The sequence below is a fragment of the Melospiza melodia genome, chromosome 1 (assembly GCF_035770615.1).
Source record: "Melospiza melodia melodia isolate bMelMel2 chromosome 1, bMelMel2.pri, whole genome shotgun sequence".
In the NCBI taxonomy this organism is placed as follows: domain Eukaryota; kingdom Metazoa; phylum Chordata; class Aves; order Passeriformes; family Passerellidae; genus Melospiza; species Melospiza melodia.
The window spans coordinates 82189074-82207040 of NC_086194.1; the positions used below are offsets into that span (position 1 = coordinate 82189074).

At 40.0% G+C, this 17967-nt stretch overlaps 1 protein-coding gene across 10 annotated transcripts in view; it reads right to left on the minus strand.

Moving 5' to 3' along the window:
* LOC134420058 (uncharacterized) overlaps window positions 1-17967 on the minus strand; it is a 261128-nt gene that overhangs the window by 148649 nt on the left and 94512 nt on the right. The window contains exon 1 of one of the 10 annotated variants that reach the window (XM_063159756.1): window positions 11620-11749. The exons of the other annotated variants lie outside the window; for them this stretch is intronic. The gene's annotated coding sequence lies outside the window, so the exon portion shown is untranslated. Of the gene's footprint in view, window positions 1-11619; window positions 11750-17967 lie in introns of those variants that run through there. 10 annotated transcript variants of the gene reach the window in all.

Here is a 17967-nt window from a genome sequence, read left to right on the forward strand (position 1 = left end):
AACTAATAATATATCAAGTGGTGCTTCAAGACTGACACAGTCTGCTGGTGTTGTTTTAAGGCAGGATCTAGTAAAACAGATGGCATTAGACTTCAAAATCCTTTGTCAACTCAGTTCACCAATGAGCTGAACACTGATTTTCCATTGTTTTTTACAACCTCCAAGAAGTTACAAACATTCAAATCTAAATTCAACTTCAAGGGGTATTTTAGGCCCCTTGGTAGTACTGCCAGTTTTAACATGTTCATATAACAGACCATATAATTCTGCAAGTTGATTCTCAGTGCCTATAGTGGCACTTGATGTTGGGATGTTTTTTTGTTGGTTAGACTTTCTTACATAGATACCTGAAATTCATAACTAGAGTAAGTTTATTTTTCTTCATGGTGATATATGCTTCTCCTAAATAAGTATTCAGGTATTACTTATATGCAATTTATCATCTGCAAAATGGCACCTCTTCCAGAAATATGGAAGCATTTTAAACAAAATTATCAGCTGCCAAAAGTTGACTGGGGCAGTGAATTTCCTTCTTATTCCAAGTATGAATACAGAAAGAGATCCAGCAATGTGGGGTACCTGAGGACAACTTGGCACTGTGGTAAATGATGAGCTGGAAAAAGCCATGCCAAGAGATCCTGAAAGCCTCAGAATGCATACTTAAATGGTCTTAAAAGCAGAATGGGATACATGGAAAGCTTTTATAAAGTTGCATAGCATTTAAATGCCAGAGGAAAGCACCAGATCTCCTGAAAAGCTGAATTCAAACTGAAAGTCCATATATTGTCTTTCTTCTTGAACCAAATATTTCCCAAAATGTGGTACACAAGTTTCTTCAAATGTATGTGCAGAGCAAGAACCTCGCTTCTGCAGTCCAACAAAGAACCAGGATCATTCTGTCTCAACATGCAGCTCTGGGAACTGCATACAACCAACCCCAGCCGGGATAGGAGTAAGGTCTGTGTCCCCATCTTTGCAAATACCACTGCGTCTGCCACCCACAGTCCACACTCCAAGTGTCCCTGGAAACTTCTGTTTCAACCTCAAAAAATCCATATATAAAATTCCAAGTACGCACTCCACCACAATATTTCCATGATGATTTTTTTCCATCTTTCTGGTAATTTTTTTTAGATCTATCAGCATGATCAGTATGTCACATTGTTAGTGAAAAACAGCTTTCTTCCCCTGCTCTTTTTGAAGAGACAAAGTTAAAAAAGCATTCCTAGTTTGAACAAAATGCATGCAGCAATGAAGACTTACAGAAGTCCAGTTTCCAAGATGTGTTGTTAAAAGCATTTACATAAGCACTGAGAAGCTATATAATTATATCCTTATCACTGGAATAACTGTTTCAAAGGACAGGCAGAACATTCTACTTTACAGATAAAAAGAGAGAGAGAGAGAGAGAAACACCTTCTTCCTTTAACACAGCTCCATTTTTGAAAGCTGGCAGATATTTCATTTGCAGCTTTCTATTGAAGAATGATCAAGTTGGAGAGATGCTGCTGGCAGTAGCTCTGAAAGAATGAAGAACATCAAAAAACAGCACATCTTCTTTTTTAATCCTAACACTTTCAAATTGAGGGAATTAAGATTCCATTATTCCCCCTCTGAATCTAAACAAGGGCACTTTGAAGCAAGAACCAACTAAGATAACTCATTTCATATCCCAAGTGCTCTGTGCATAAGAGATTGCTTTCTGCATTCTTGAAGGAAAAACCCTCTGAAGGACAGGAGCTGGCAGAATAAGGCAACAAGATCCAGTACAGTAAAACGTGAAATGTACACAATGAGTGCCCACACTGCACCTTTGAGACATCAATGTACAATACACATCCCAGCAACCACAGAGTTTGTGTCTCAGTCTTTCCCTGTGCTTTGCCCACCCCCATGGAAGATCTGACCATCTCAACCCACTGAGGAAACCCTGCCATTGACAGCACTCAGAGAAGGTGGCAGAGGCACAGAAATCCTCTTTCTGTGAATAAAGCTTTCATGAAGTTTTGCATTGTAACCCAAATCAGTGGCAATATTCCTTCCCTCTGGAAGAAGGTTATCAGGACTTCATTTTATTTTCTTCAGCAGCTGAGAAATATTTCAAAACTAAATGAAAACTGGCAAGTGCAGAAAGCAAACACTCTCCTTCACCCCCCTGTAACACATGCAGCTGTTTAAGGATAGCACTATACTATATTGCAATGTTTGACATAATTTGTTTCCTCCTTTTTTACCACACAGAAAGTTTGGAGACTGGGGAGAAAAAGTGGGTGGTTTTGGCCTGAAAATAAATAAAAACTCTGTCAGAAAGAAGTTCACATAAAACCTTCCTAGAATTATGTATAGGTTGCATGTAGAGAAGAGGTAGCCGCATGCTGAAAATCTGAATAGGCCATTTTTCAATGAATAAAGTCTTTTAAAACATAATAATATTGAAGGGAGGGGGGAAAGAAAGGGGGGAGAGCAGAGGTGGGAGAGAAGTAGGAAATCAAACTACACTTAAACATTGCAGTTCTAAGCATGATTTCATTCAAAGACAAACTGGGCTGCAGTGTGTATTTTTAGCTCCTAAGTGGGTGCTCATATGCCATATGTAGCTTTTTATCACAAAGTGTGGTGTCCTAAATATAAGCTCATGCTCCTGTTCACGGCGTAATTGTGGAAATCCTTGCTCCAGTCTGAAACCACAGGGGAAGCAGCAGCTCTTAGCAGCAATGACTCTGAGGTTAGAAATCCTCCCCCAAAAGCCTGGCCAACTTTCTACAAGACTTGTATTAAGTCAAAACTTAAAGGGTTTTAAGGATCCTTTATTCAGTGCCCAGATTTTCTTTAATCACAGCTCATTTGCTTCCTTTGCCAATGCTTCCTAAATTCTCTCTCTCTCAAGTCTTTTCTGCTAAGATAGCCCTGAGAAGGCTGTCTCTGGTGTTTCTCAGGGGAGGGGTGTGTAAAGGAGACATGGCAGCTGAAACTGTTCACAGAACCGTAACAGTACCATCACAGAGAGGACCTCTGAGAAAAAAACATAAACAGCTTTTAACACTAGGACTGGGAAAGAATAGATCACTAGGACTGGAACTAGGTGGAGGAGTCTGGCAAATTCAACCTTTCAGAAAAGGAATGGCTCTATTTGGAGCAGGGATACAGCCAGTGGAAACATCTGCCTTTTTTTTTTTTCTTCTCTCTCTCTCCTTTTTTTTTTTTTTTTTTTTTTTTTTTTTTTTTTTTTTAAGTAGGCTTAAATAACCCAGTAGAGAGAGGAAGCAAATAAAAGAACTGGCTTAAAGGTTAGACCACCAACATCAATGAAAGGAAAGATCTCTACTTGTCTACAGTTTCCTTTCAGTTGCCTACATTTTAACATAAAAGCTATAAACAACCTTCACTTAACTGCTTGCTTGCGAAGCAATATTCACCTCTGTGGCTCCCCAGAGCTGCTGCCGTGCTGCAGGAAAGCCTTGTGACAGGCTGTGAAGGGCAGAGGGAGAGGGGAGGAGGAAGAAATGGCAGAGAGGAGCATGGACCCTCCAGATGTGAAATGTTAATGACTCTCATGCCTCCCACCCCAGCCATCCACAAGAGCCAGTGTGACCTTGAGCCCTCTGTAGTGCCTCAAACTGCACCTGCGTGGCATTAAGGGTCCTGGTAGTGAATGATAGCCCTGCCAGCTCAGGCTGAAACAGCTTTCATCAGATCAAACAGCAGCAGCAGCAGCAGCAGGAGGAAGAAAAAGCAGCAGAAGGAAGAGCGGAGCAGTGCCTTCCCAGCTGGAAAGAATAAGCAATAATATTGATTTAGGTTGCTAAACTTGTCCAAGGCACCGCCTGCAAAAATCTGTGCATGAAATTGTTATATGTATGTTTGGATCACTGTTGGTTGCAGCTCACCCAGGAGCTACAGCCTGACAGACATGTATCTGGACTGTAACTCAGAAATGTCCCCCATGCACTTTGTAATTACTTTTCCACCTCCTTTTGAATCAGCAAGTTTGTGGTAGCTGGCCATTTGAAATTCAGAAGTATTTAACTAAGAAATTTTCTAAGACATCCATCAGGCTGCTTGGTCCAAATTTTGCTAGTCCTAAAAAGAATCTGTAACGTAACATCATTCAAAATGTTCCTGAGTAGTCATGTGAGTTGAGTTTGCCATGATTTTTTTAGTCCATTGGAAATATAACTCCTGCAACTGCACAAGGGGCTACAGCATCAGTTGAAAACTCCCTTCTGGTCAGTTGAGGGAGAGAGATTGCAGAAAGGGAAATTTTATTAAAAGTGGAAGAAAAGTATTGAAATAACCCATTTCCAATATATTTCTACTTATACAGTCAAATTAATTCTACCAGAAGGCTTTGTTTGAAAACAACACTTCCAAACTTTCAGAAAAAAACAATGCTATCACTAGATTACAGTGAGAGGCATAGAATGTGAAAAGATCCAATTAATCCTAAAATTCAAGAGGTTTTCCTTTTTTCCTTTTTTTTTTTTTTTGTTCTCTTTGCATCCTTTATTAAGAGCAGACTGTCACTTCTTAGAATTTCTATTTCCACTCAAAAGTGTTAGAAATATTGACTGGTTTGACCTGCATGTCATGGAATACAGGCATGCTTAATAAAATAACCTTGAAATGCATTCATAATCTTACAATTCAGCACTCAGTAGGAAAACACTGTAGTACTCACACACTGACCTAGATTCAAGAAGAACAGTGGATAGCAACCTGAACATTTCCACAAAGCTACCTTTTAATCTACTCATCTGCATTTATCCATCCTCCCAAATACGCACTCCGCTTCTCTAAGCTTGCAATCATAGCATGTGAGACATAAACACTTCTCTCACCTATTTTATCAGCAAATAATTCTGAGGAAAGTCAACTGCTAACACACTGGTGTTAAGAGAAAAATCAGAGAGGGAGAGCACAGGTGCACATTTATGTATGCTGAGACAAAATACCTACAGGCTCAGGAAAAGGCCTAGATGTCCTCCAAAACTCAAAAAGTGCAATTATGCCCTAAAAATGTGCCACATTTTATGAAATAGAATTTATACACAGAAATAAGGAAAGTTGATCTGCTCATCTGCTGGGTGACATACTGATCACTTCTGACTGACATCAGAATGACATCAGTAGCAGCCAATCACAGTGCTCCATATGTATCTGATGTTCTGGCACTGTTCCGTATTTATGGATAAACACTAGGAGGGTGTTAACCCTAAGCTGTGTTTTTCTTCCCCATCGTGTTCTAAATAAAGCATCTGTTTCCATCCAGCATCAAGCCTGACCAAAAAAAATAAAAGAAAATGAAAGAAATTAAAAAATAGCAGTCTCTCATCTCAGTGTGTTCCCTGACAAATCCAGAAACAATACGTGGAAAGCGGGGGAGAGCAGCTGGAGTCACATGTCATCCTGGCTTCCTGAAAACCTGTAGGCAGCCCAGAGCTTCAGCTCGGCTCTTCCTTGGCTGGGAGATGGCAACACATGAGAAAAAAGCAGGTAGGGTCAAACATCAGGTCAAGGCTTTTGTTGTCACTAAAAAAACAATTGCAATTGTTATTTCCAACTAAGGCATTTTAAACTATCTGAACAACTGAAGTACTGTTCCTCTTCCTCCACCATCACTGCCTCCTCTGACACATTTTTTTTGAAGGGGAAAAGCTTTTGAAAGGCAAGAAGTGCAGCCTATTTCTCACAGACACAGTGCACACCCTCGGGCAGGTGCAGCAAGAACAGTTCGGGCAGACCACGCAAGGCTGCGGCTCCACACACACCAGCACCAGGCCCTCACATCTGGCCCTGGGGCACAGCAAAGGGCAACAACCTGCACATCTGTAATTGCCAGAGCCTCTGTGCTCCCAAGCTGGGTGGCTGCTGAAGGCTGGACCCTTGGCAGCTTGCTGCTTTGGCAAAGCCACCACACAGCAGAGGTGACACAGGGGTTTTCCTTCGCTGGTTGGGATTGGTGTTCCTTGCAAAAGAAAAATTTGTGAAGCTTCTCTAGGTGCCAAGCAAAACCACAACCTGCCTGCCACTCTCCTTTCCCATAAACATGCCCATGAAGTGACCACCTGGAGGCATGTGTGTGTGAAGGAATGTGCCTCGGCACGCACACGCACGCTCTGGGCACACACAAGCCTAACAATAGACTCCTTTCTCAGTTTTCAAACCTTCATCACAAGGGCAGGGTTTTTGAGGAAGCAGCTGTAGCTGGAAGCAAACATGAGCCTGAGTTCAGGACACTGGCTTTGAGGTGAACTGGCACCTCTCAGACTGGTGTCCCATTTTCACCAACAGATTTAGCAAATTTACTAAGGAGAAAAGAAACGGTCAAAGCTAACTTCAGATGTATCTGGTACAGGTACCACAAAACATACTGCTTCTCCATTCATGCAAAATCCATGTATGAGCATTCTGACTATGTTATGCACCACCTTATAATTAACATGGCTCAAAGGAGCAGAGGGTGCCATATAAATATAAAGCTAATGAGCTGACTTAAAAGGCAGAACACATAATGCAAAAAACGCAGTTTTATTGGCCAGTACTTTATTCCTGTGCCACTTAATCAAACCCAGCTCATTTTACTTGTACTATATTGCTCAGAGCAAAAGCCTAGTGAGCTGGCTCTGCCATTTAACTACTTTTTGTTCAGCTATGCCTATTCCCTGGCTATGTTAATACATATATTCATTACATGTAAATAGCACCACATTATAACCAAATACAACTGAACTGCATCATGTTATGATTAAAATGTATATTAGTGCCAAAGATGTAATTGCCTTCTTTCCTCCAGGACATTCGCTCTTAGTCCAGGAGCCCACATTACAGCCCATCAAGATAGCTTTATTGCTGCAGGAAGGGAAATTCCAGTCTTCTACCAGGCTTTCTCTTTATAACCTTTGTGGGAATGGCTCATGGATAAAGGTACAGGAACTGTATTTGTGTCCACAACTCAGAGAGCCACTCAGCATCATACACAGAGTATGACAGAATATATTTACATGCTTTTTAGAAAAAAAAAACTAGAAGGGGGAAAAAAGAAAAATGCATATCAGGTGGTAGGGCCTAGAGTTACAGCCTAAACCCCATGAGGGAGATTTTAGATAACATGGAAATTTGCTGCAAGAAGGAAATTAGTTTCTAAAGGCACATGAAAATACAGTAAAAGCCTGCTTTCCAACCCTCTGCTGCCAAAGGACACAACTCCTTTCTCAGAAGTCACCAGCTCATCTCTGAGAAGATGTGCTACCAACAAGATCCACAAATACTGGGGGGGACCTAAGCCTGAACAAGTCAAGATGATTTATAGTATCAGTTAGAGAAAGTTATCTAGAGATACTCTTTTCAGCACACCCACAGCACTTCTCTATTCTTGTTCTCCAAAATATCCAAAATTCTAAAACCTAACCATGAAAATGTAAAAACTGGTTTACTTAACAATAGCACAATAACTATCCAGCTTCTGTGGTTTTTTAAAGGAAAAACACATTTTCAGTGATCAGAACTGTGTTTAGTATGCACTTACAGCTAAAAACAATTTAAAGGCCAGTGCCTTTTTCCTCAATGCTTTATAATACTTCTCATACATAAAATCTCACAATGTTCTTCACTTAGAATCTATCATTATGTCCAGGTTCAAGCCTTTCTCATAAAGTCATCTGCAAACACTGCTCTCTGAAAAGTGAGCAGCAGGAATATTGTACTTATAACTCTTAGAGGGGAACAGAAAGGTACGACCTTAAAACAAGGGAAAAAACTAACATCCTTACGCTTCCCTGCCTTACTGATCAGAACAACTTCCACCAAAAGGCCACATTCCTGCATTTATCCCTCTTACTTCTTTTCTTCCAGAACTGTTGCAGCATTCACAAATCACAAATCCATTTGTGAATTAAGTAAGTAAATTAAGTAAATTTAGGCTAGAACACTTGGGCTACTATTTTCTAATGATGAAATAAACTCCAGTAGCTGAAGGGCATGACTTCTGCCTAATACATTCATTACAGCTTTCGATAAGAACAACTGCTGATAAACTGGGCATGGTTCCCCTGACTTCTGGGGAGGGGGAAATTTTGTTTCTGTTTTTTCTGGGTTTTCCTTTTGGTTTGGTGGGGAGTTTTTTTCAGTCTTTTGGGGGTTTTTTTGGAGGGGGAGTTTTTTGGGTTGGTTTATTTGTTTCAGGATTTTTGAGAGAGAGAGGGAGTACATGTGTGCTATAGTTTTCATAATGTGCAGAAATCTGCAAAACATTAAAACAGCAATGTAACTTATGCATTCAAACTTCTCTGTAAAACCCTCCTGTATTCACATTTCATATTATTCAGTCCAACAGTAAATCCGTAGTTAATGTAGATGGAACAGGGTTTCACAGAAGGGCTTTTCATTCTTTGGATGGCCAGAAAACTTTTGCAATATGCTAAATATAGACACCATAGACCAGTGACCTGGGCAGAATAATTAGAGGACTGAAACTTCAGGAAGGGTCCAAATTTAAGTGAGGAAATATGTAACAGCTGTACTTCAACTGCACAATAACAAACTTTTTCAATGACAAAGACCCTTTTTGTACATTTTGCCATTTCCTGAACAAGCCTTCAGAAGAGACAGGAAGCCTGGCCATGCGGCTGCACAGTTGCTCTGACACTGGAAAGAATAAAGAATCGTGGTCATTATTATTTTAAGTTATACTACCAGAGCAGGATCTCAGTTCTTTTATTTATAATGATTCGAACCAGCTTCTATAAACTCTTATTGAAAATGCCTCTGATTTAAATCACGTGATAAAATAAGATTCTGCTGGCAGACCAGCTTTCTCCTGCTCTCACATCCCCCAAAGAGACCAATGCAGCTCTTCAAACACTTGCTGTGTTGGAGGAGAAAGATGGGTGAGGCTGGAGTTATATCATAGGCACCCAGTCTAAACCAGAAAACAACATGAACAGTAGGAAGGCAGTTTTCATTCTTACAAAAATATGTCTCAGTTCATTTCAAAAAGCATTAGTAAATCTCATCCTTTTACTCAATAATTTTCTAATATTAACTAGGCCAATCTGAGGGTGTGTGTTACAGTATCAGCATTCAGAGACAGGAAAAAATAATAAGCAATTTATCCAGATGTTTATTCATGACTAGTCCCTGAAGGACAGCTACTGAACAAGTGTCAGCAGGCCCCTCTGGAGCCATGCCAGCCACCAAAACCTCTCCACCAGGCCACAAGTTCAGCAGGACACACGCTGCTGGGCACTGCCCTGCCGCTGAGCAGTGACACACACACACGCATGTGGCTCCTCGGCAGGCTCACTGCACAGCAGCCACACAAGGCACCCAAAACCAGCAGTGCTGTGTGGGCAGACACTCCAGAGTGGGAGGGAGGCCTCCAGAGTTCCCTCTGGGCTCAGACAGACAGGAGCAGATGTAATGAACCTCCCCATCCCTCCCCTGCCGCCCGCCCAGGTGACTCACCAGCCATCCCACTCGCCCTGCCTTCAGCCTGGAGGGGCTGGAGTGAGTGACTCGGCGGCTGGCCCTGCTGGATTTGTGTGACTGGCATTCACACAGCTGGCTTCATAGAGCAGGCACCAAATTTTCATCCTACAAATCCCCTTCCACCAGAAAACAAAAGCTACCAAAACGTCAAGTGACAAACCATTGACAAAATTACTTCTGACACAGTTCATCCTTATAAGCCAGTTATCTTCAGACTCAAAAACATAAATTTTTGTGTTGTATGATAGTTACTAGAATTCAGTGTTGAAGAGGAAACACTGGCAATTCTGCTTGTCAGTTTTTCTCCCCATATCTATTGAAATCACTTTGTATATGTAATCAACTTTAAATTGGTTGAGTGCCAAATATTTGACTCTCTAAACTTTCAAGATGGAGCATTATGTGGTACATCTTTAAAGGCAAATTACTATAATGAAAGCACTTGCTTTTGTCACTAAATACTTTTTTTCCCCCTAAATCTTTTTCCTTCCCAACACCATTGCTGTTTGCATTTTTCACTTCAAAAGTGGCATCAGAGTTGGCAAGATATGCAAGAAAAGCCCCACAGATAGAAGCTTACTCAAGAACAGCTGCATGTTTAACTCCCAAACACAGCAGCAGGATAAATCCTGCTATCTACTTTTAGGAAGAAAGGATCATCCTCCCGCTAAGGCTTCCTTGCAAAGACAACAAGAAAAAGTGTCAAATAATGCCAGGAGTTCTGGCATCAGGCTGTGAGGATAGATACTTGCCCACGGGCAATTCCACGCAAGAAATTTGCCCCACATCAGGTAGTTGCTGGGTGACCTAAATTACCTCATTAAGAACAGGATCCTGCTTGTCTCAGCTTCATCTGCCCAGAAATTAAGCATCTCCCCAGCGATGACAGATGAGCAAGGCAGCCTGTCTGGTGCAGGTCACCAGCTGAAAACACCTCTTCAGGGAGAGCAGAGATCCCCCTGCCTGCAGCTCCACCACTGCACTCCCTCCTGCTTTGTCCAGCTGGAGCAGGTTTGAAGCATTCAGCCTCCTGATCTCTACAACAACTTCCTTTCATTTTTCTTAAGGCATATGGTCATGCACATTCAGTTGGTTTAATGTATAAAACTTTTGTTTTGTAGCCATAGAACTGTGAAATAAGTAGCTACTGAAATGCATTCCAAGAGATATCATGACCGCGTTATCAAGGAGGCGTTTTGTTTTCTCTTTTTTTTTTATTAATTCATTCCATCTCCTATTCCAAAATACCTGATGCATACGTTCACAATGAAGACTGAAGCATAAGTAAATTATGTATTTTTTTTTATATCAATAATGTTGCCTAACTAATCATTAGACTAATGGTTTTTATCACATTCCTTTGGGCTGAAAGTTACTTTCGAGGGGGGGAGGGAGAGCTTGCTCCAGGCTTAGTCCTTGTATGCCAAGTTTCAGTCAGCAAAGAATTTTAATGGCAAAGTTATAAACCCTTGAAAGCCAAAATTTATAATGGAAATGCTGACACTGTAACAGCTATAGCTAACAGCACAGGTGACACCATTCTAATATATTGATTCTTTGCAGTTAAACTGTTCCTAGGGGCTTAAGACTTTGTGCATTTAGAAGTCCAACAAAAAAGATTTCTGTAATTGTATTCACTCAGGTTTGAAGTCAAAGACTCTGCATATGCACAGCCCACTTTCCCAAGAACCTGAAGTACCTGATCAGTAGGATGTGCCCCAGGTTTGGGTGTTGTTTTCAGTTTGGTTTTCTCAGCAGGCTGACTATTTTGGAAAAGTACAGTGAAGAGAAAAACCTAATCAAGGAATATGAGCAGAGGACAGAAAGAAGAATGAATATACAGCTTGAAGACTGTAAGAAATAGCAGGTGAGGAGAAGCAAGGAAAAGAAAAAGGGATTTTAAAACAGCTACAAATTGTAATTCTGAGCAGGAAGTAGAAAAGAAAATCCATGTTGATGAAAAAACAGGAAAAAGTGCACAGGAGATAACAGAGCAAGCAGACAGAACCACAGAACTGGAAGAGAGAAAGGGGAAAAAGTATTTTTAACATAAACCTAACAAAATCATTGCTTAGATAAAAGGAAGTGGACAGGCAACATAAAGCGCAAATAATCAGACTCATAAAAGCCTACTTTGGTTTTGCTGGGCTGGCTTTTTTCTTAGGTTGATTGGGGTTTTTTCTGTATCTTCCTTCATACATTCGAATTGTACTCCATTTCTCTGGCAGAAGTCCAAAGATTTCCATCAATACCAGGAAAGAGGTGACCAAGACATTTTGCACTTTTAGCTGAAGTCAAACAGCTGCTTGTTTTGGGGTAAATCCTGAAATTAATAAAGAACTTTTTTTATCTACCTGTCTCAATTCCAAGAAAATATTGCTTGTATTTCAGATTCTTTGTTAATAAATGTCACTGCCATCCAAAATGACCATATAAATGATGTTAGAATGCTTTCAAAGCAAGATAGAGAGATTCACAAATAAAAACACTGTAGAGGAGTCATTTTTGAACATATGCTTACAAAAAATACAGCATATAAAACTGGAGCTCCAGGTGCTTACAGATAAGCATAGTATTTTAGGCAGCACTGGAAGAGGGATTTTTTTATTTTGTTTTTAATAAACACCATATGAACAAAAGAACAATGCATACATTGGAATTAGGAAAGGGGGGGAAAAAAACAGTATGATCTGGAGAAATCCAGACCAGGGACACGGCTGCAAAGGCCAGCACAAAGCAAGGTCCTTTTTCAGCTTTGAAAACTTTAAGAGGCCAAAAGTGGGTCCCAAGGTTCCTCTTGATGGTCCACATTCACAGCTAGTTTTATACATCACCCGATTTATGGAAGCACTACACTTCAAGAAGAAGCCTTTTCTCTTTCCATAGGTTAAGATAATAAGGCATTATTTTAAGAAATGGAAAAAGCCCCTTTCCTCTCCTCCTCTGTAGCCACTGCATTTTATTTAAGGACTTGTTATTCTGAAGCTAATAGCTCTGACAGCCCGCCAGGCCAAACAGCCATAAGCAGCAGTAATTCTTGAGCAGCTCTGAAGCTCAGTCTTAAATACCTCTGGAGTCCTGTGTGCTGAGCTCTCCCTCCCAGCCAGGCTTATCCCGTGATCTCACCACTGTTACCCTTCTGCTTAAGAGCAAAGGGCTGCAGGGTAGAGGGTCAGGCCATATGTAAAGCCTGAATTAATATTTCAGTCAATACTCTGGAATGGCTGCACTATTTCCTCTTAGAAAACTAAAACACTGGTGTATCTCGAGTGCACTGGGCATACCACATGACAGGAAAATGATCTTATTTAATCACTGGGGGGAGGGAAAAATGGCATGCAGGTTTCTGCTGGTGTGCTACTGTAACATTTGGCACAATCTCATTGGAAGGATTGTGTCATGCTGACAGATTAATGAGCTCTAAGAGAAACGAACAGATAAATACAGAATAAGCAAGCGACCTGCGCTGACAGAGCTGCTGCAAGTAAAGGCTCTGTGTCTCGCCTGTATTTGTCTGTGCTCAGCAGACTCAACACATGAGAAAACAGAAATGGAACACAGCCAGAATATAACTTTACAGACAGAGATGATAATTTTATAAGAATTATGCTTCACCCCACTAATTTAACAGGTTTCATATATAGTGAGAGAGAAGGAAAAAAATTCCCAAATCACAAGAAAAAAACAAAACTGACATAATGAATGATATAAGGGAAAGATAAATCCTCTTTCCCTACTTTCCATTCCTTAAGCATTAACTTTTTAACTCAATAGTACTTTATATTACTTCAGGTTAGTGATTTAACCTATCCAAACTAGGTTAGTGATTTAACCTAACCAAATTAGTGTAACATACACTCTTTCCTATAAGAAGCCAAAGAAAAGATAGTTTCATATTCTCCTGTAAGTTTTACATTTAAATTGCTTTCTAAAACTCAGCCCACGCTAATAAAAAGCACTAAATTAAACAGAGTAAGCAGGAAATGCTGGTACCAATGGGAGCCTTGTATTTATGATCTATTCCTGAATTGTGTTGTCTGACCAAAAATAACCTATTCTAAAGCCAAATAAGGCAATCTATAGTTCACAAAACTTTATTAAGTAGTTAAAACCAGGAGAATTATCTGAACCGCTTCTGACTACATCAGAAAATTGAAACAAGCTATCAAGCTTAAGGCTATTGAGAAATAAGAATTAAAAGTAAAATATTGAAGTATTTCAGAAAGAATGAGAAAGAAGATTCCAATTCCTGTATCCAGCTATCCAAATAGTTGGATACTCCCATATCCAACTATTCAAAGATAACAAACGCCAAAAGCATAAATCTCACAGCTCAAAAAATGTGAAAAGCATAGATTACTTCTTATTTCAGTCAAACCTGTTTGCTCAACCCAAATCAATATTTTTAGGATGTTTTGGAAAAAAAAATTAAAATGGAAAAATAAATTAAAGTCCTGAAGTGTTGGCACTTCCCTGGTATTGCAGGTGTGATTTGTTTGTGTTCTCTCCTCCCAGGACAACTAAGTTTCAGAATATTGGATTCCTGTGATGAACTGCTGGAGAGAGCCACAGCTGAACCCAGGCAGTACCAATGCAGGAGACCTCTGTGGTTATTCCCTTGGCTCTCTGCCCACCCTTGCTCTGGGCAGCTGCCCACCCCAGCCAGCAGGAGCTGGGTTAGCCTCAACAGAATGCTGCTCTCAGCTTCCAAACACCACTTTGGGTTTACTGCACTGAGCTGAGAGCCACTGAAGTGGAGTTTCACAGGGGTATTTTCCAGCTGAAAAGAAAGCCTCCCCAGGGGAAGGGAAGGGCAAACCACATCAGAATTTTACTATTTTGGTCACCTGAGTTTAGCTCTCCTCTGATCCTGAGCTGACATGAGGCACACAGCGAAGGCAGAGCTCACTGTAATGATAGCAGCATGCAGAAAGTAGCAGCAATTATGCCAACCACAATCTTATTTATTTATCCAACAAGATGAATGCAGGATAGCAGAAGTTAGAGACTAGCACCAGTGTACACTGCTACACACCATAAGCATCTTCGGGCAATTTTAAAGATATTTGGATCCAGAAGTTCAAAATCAATCATTTAGGTTTAAATTATATGAATTTTAAAACCACAGAGTCCAACCTTCAGCCAGGGACTGCCAAGTACACCCCTAAACCATGTCCCTGAGTGCCACATCTACACATCTTCTAAACATCTACATGCAGGTTGTTTCTGGTAAGCAAGTTTTGTGAGGAAGAAGCTCCTTTACACCCTGCAATCCTCAGTTTTTTACCTCCTCTAGCAACAGAGGTACCTGACACTGGAGATCAACCCTGTCATCCTTGCTTTTGGTGGTATTAAACACAAAGGAAATGAGGTAAGTTCAAAGACTGAATTCAAGCAAGAGCAATGGACAATGAAGCAGTGTTGGCTTACATAAAGCAGCCTTCCACTTCTGCAGAGCTGCAGATAAGCTTCTCTAAAATAATGAACTGAGGCAAAATAACAACATACCACCACAGCCACAAGAGCCCTAAAATAGGAGCCTCAGCAATAATTGTAACTAGACATTGGTTATTTCTTGGATTATGCAGTCAAAAGATTTGTATTTCAGATTTCTTTCTGTTTATAGTCTATGCTCTAAGAAATCATTAACATCACCAAGCCACTCTCTGTTTAGGTAGCAGCAGCAACTTCTTTCTCACTAAGAGAATATACGGATAATTGAGAATTGAAAAATTCAGGCAAGATTGCCTCAGCAGTTCTTGTGTGCTTGGCAACTATTCTAACACACACTTCCATAATACCATTACTATAAGAGATTGTGATTCCTAAGTAAACACACAGAACATTCTACCTAGGTATAACCATGAGACACAGCTGATCATCATTGTGAAGTTACTTGCTTTTGCTAAGAAATCTTGGGGGTGGTGTGCCATGTGTACAGCAGGTGATAATGCAGCAATAAGTAAAATAAAGTAAAAGCAAAATGATGCCATGAAACCTTTGAGCCTGAGGATCTTTGAGTTGTATTTAATAGTAAATACTTTTATATTGCAACAGATTATCCCAAATCTTCATTATACTTTCACAGCAATGGCAGATCACCCTTTCAAGGCTTCAGGGGAAGGAGGAAGAAGAAAGAGGAGTGCTTATGATATTTTTGTTTAATTCGTTAATAACAAAATTTAATTTTGTTAATTGCGATGCATTTTAAGTTCTAAGGCTACTAAATGGCAAGGTTGCAGGAGATTCACAGTGTATGCTATTACAGAAAAAAGGTTTAGCAGATCACCCAGTGACGTGATATATTTGGCAACTGAAAATTCAGGATCCTTTGGCCTAAAAAAAATGGGAAGGAATCACCCCCCCTTCACATATAATCAGGGGTGTTCCCTGAATACCAGACAACGAAAGCTTGAGGCATTTGCAAACAGAACTTAGAAGTTTTTTGGCAGAAGTCAAAACATCTAGCTAAGCAGATTGTTTCTTTCTGTGTCTCCTATTACTTTAAAATCTCTGGTCTCTTCCTTTTTTCTGGGGACACTGACTGCAGAATGTTTAACTGGGAGGAGCATGAGTTTGTTTCATTGGGAGGTTTTTTAATGGTATTTGATGATTCTTTTGACTCCTTTCTGGACAACATTTTTTTTTTCTAGTTAGTTTCAAAAATAACATGGGTTTTGTTTGCAGGCTCTTGGAGAGAACTGGCTTTAAAATTATTTTGTAAGTATATTCTCCTCTCTAATCTGTGCCTTGTTGAGGGTCCTGCCTGAGGCTGTTGTAGTATTACAGTGGCTTTCAATTTCCAGGGGCTGCACTAAGACAATCTATTAAGAATGAAGGCATTAGAGTAAGAAAAGGCAGGTGGGTTTTGCTGCTAGACCTAGGAACTAGTTTTAATCCAAAGATGTGTTTGTAATAATTCTCTGGCTCTCAGTGTTTTCTACTGTCACTGTCTATCTTTAACAAATAGCATCTCCCCAAGTAGTACAGACCTCCAGATTTCTAAATCTCCATTATCAAAGTGAACTCAAAGTTCCCAAGACACAAAACAAAAATGAAAGCATTTCCTTTCACAATTAAACAAACTATGGAAAGTTAATCAGTGATCTCTATTTTGACCAAGAGTCTCCAGAAAACAAGGGATAGAACCACCAGCAAACCCAATTAATCTTCTCTATTTCACAGAGCAGAGTCTCCTCTTGGCATTGTGAACCACAAGAGAGAAGTTTACACACAGGTAAAGATGAGTAAAAAAGTTTTGGCAGCTGTGGAAGACAGTGGTAACATGACTACATTTTGACTGATGGTTTTAAAGGCACAGCAGAGCAATGCCTGCTATCATGGTGATGCTACCTACAGCTGCTAAAATCCTGAGAAGGAGGAAGTCAAAAAAATTCATCTTTTTCTCTGTTCCTACTCTAACAAGTACATTATGGGATAAAAGATGCATTGAATGACAGCACTGCCACATACTCATGACTTTATCAGAAGTCTCTTGGTATTTTGGGAGATTTTCTTACATTCTTAAACACCTAGCATGGCAATTTTATGAAGTAATTAAATGAGAAACTCAGCTTTCTCAAGCCTGTTATTTGTGGAGAAGAGTTCTTAAAACAAAGATTTCCAGTACCAGGTCACTGACCAAGCAAAAGTTTTTCAGAAAGCTTATAAAATAAAAAACTTTTAACATGCCCACACCTAAAATGGACCGACCCTTCCTGAGAGAGAGCTTCCTGAAACCAGTGGTGCAGCCACCCCTCTGATAAAACTCAATACCCTTCTAAAACCATACAGCCTTGAATCCTGCTTACAGCCAGATAAATTGTTTGGGAAGAGCTGACTATTCTTGTGTGCAGGAGAAAATACAATCTTCATTAGAAGAGAGGTCAGAAATTGTCACCACTCATATGCATGCTAGATCTCTGCATTAAACTATATTAAAATATGATGGGCACTGCCTATGACATCATTTCCTAACCTTGTATATTATCACCACCATCTGTTTCTGGCTTTGAGAGGATTTTTTTTTGTCAGTTTTCAATTCCAGTGTAACAACTTTCACGAATAATTCAATCAAATTGATATTTTAAGTAAGATTTCACAAGAAAATATTATGTATTACTCCCCCAAAATCAAGTTAGAGTTCATAAACTTCAATCTCTTTCTCCTATCAATGTGATAATTTTGACCAAATAGGGCTTTCCATTTTTTTCTGGCCCAGTTTCCACATTTATGTAATCAAACTATTTAAGACCCATGATTCTGTTACGGGTTCTCTTTCATGTTTCTCTCTTTGACATATGCACAGAATTACAGAATATGCTGAGTTGGAAGGGACCAATAAGGATTCACAGAATTTCCACAATGACTGTGGAAATTCGAGTCCAACCCATGCCCTAACACCTCAATTAAACCGTGGCACTGAGTGCCACATCCAGTCTTTTTTTAAACACATCCAGGGATGGCGACTCCACCACCTCC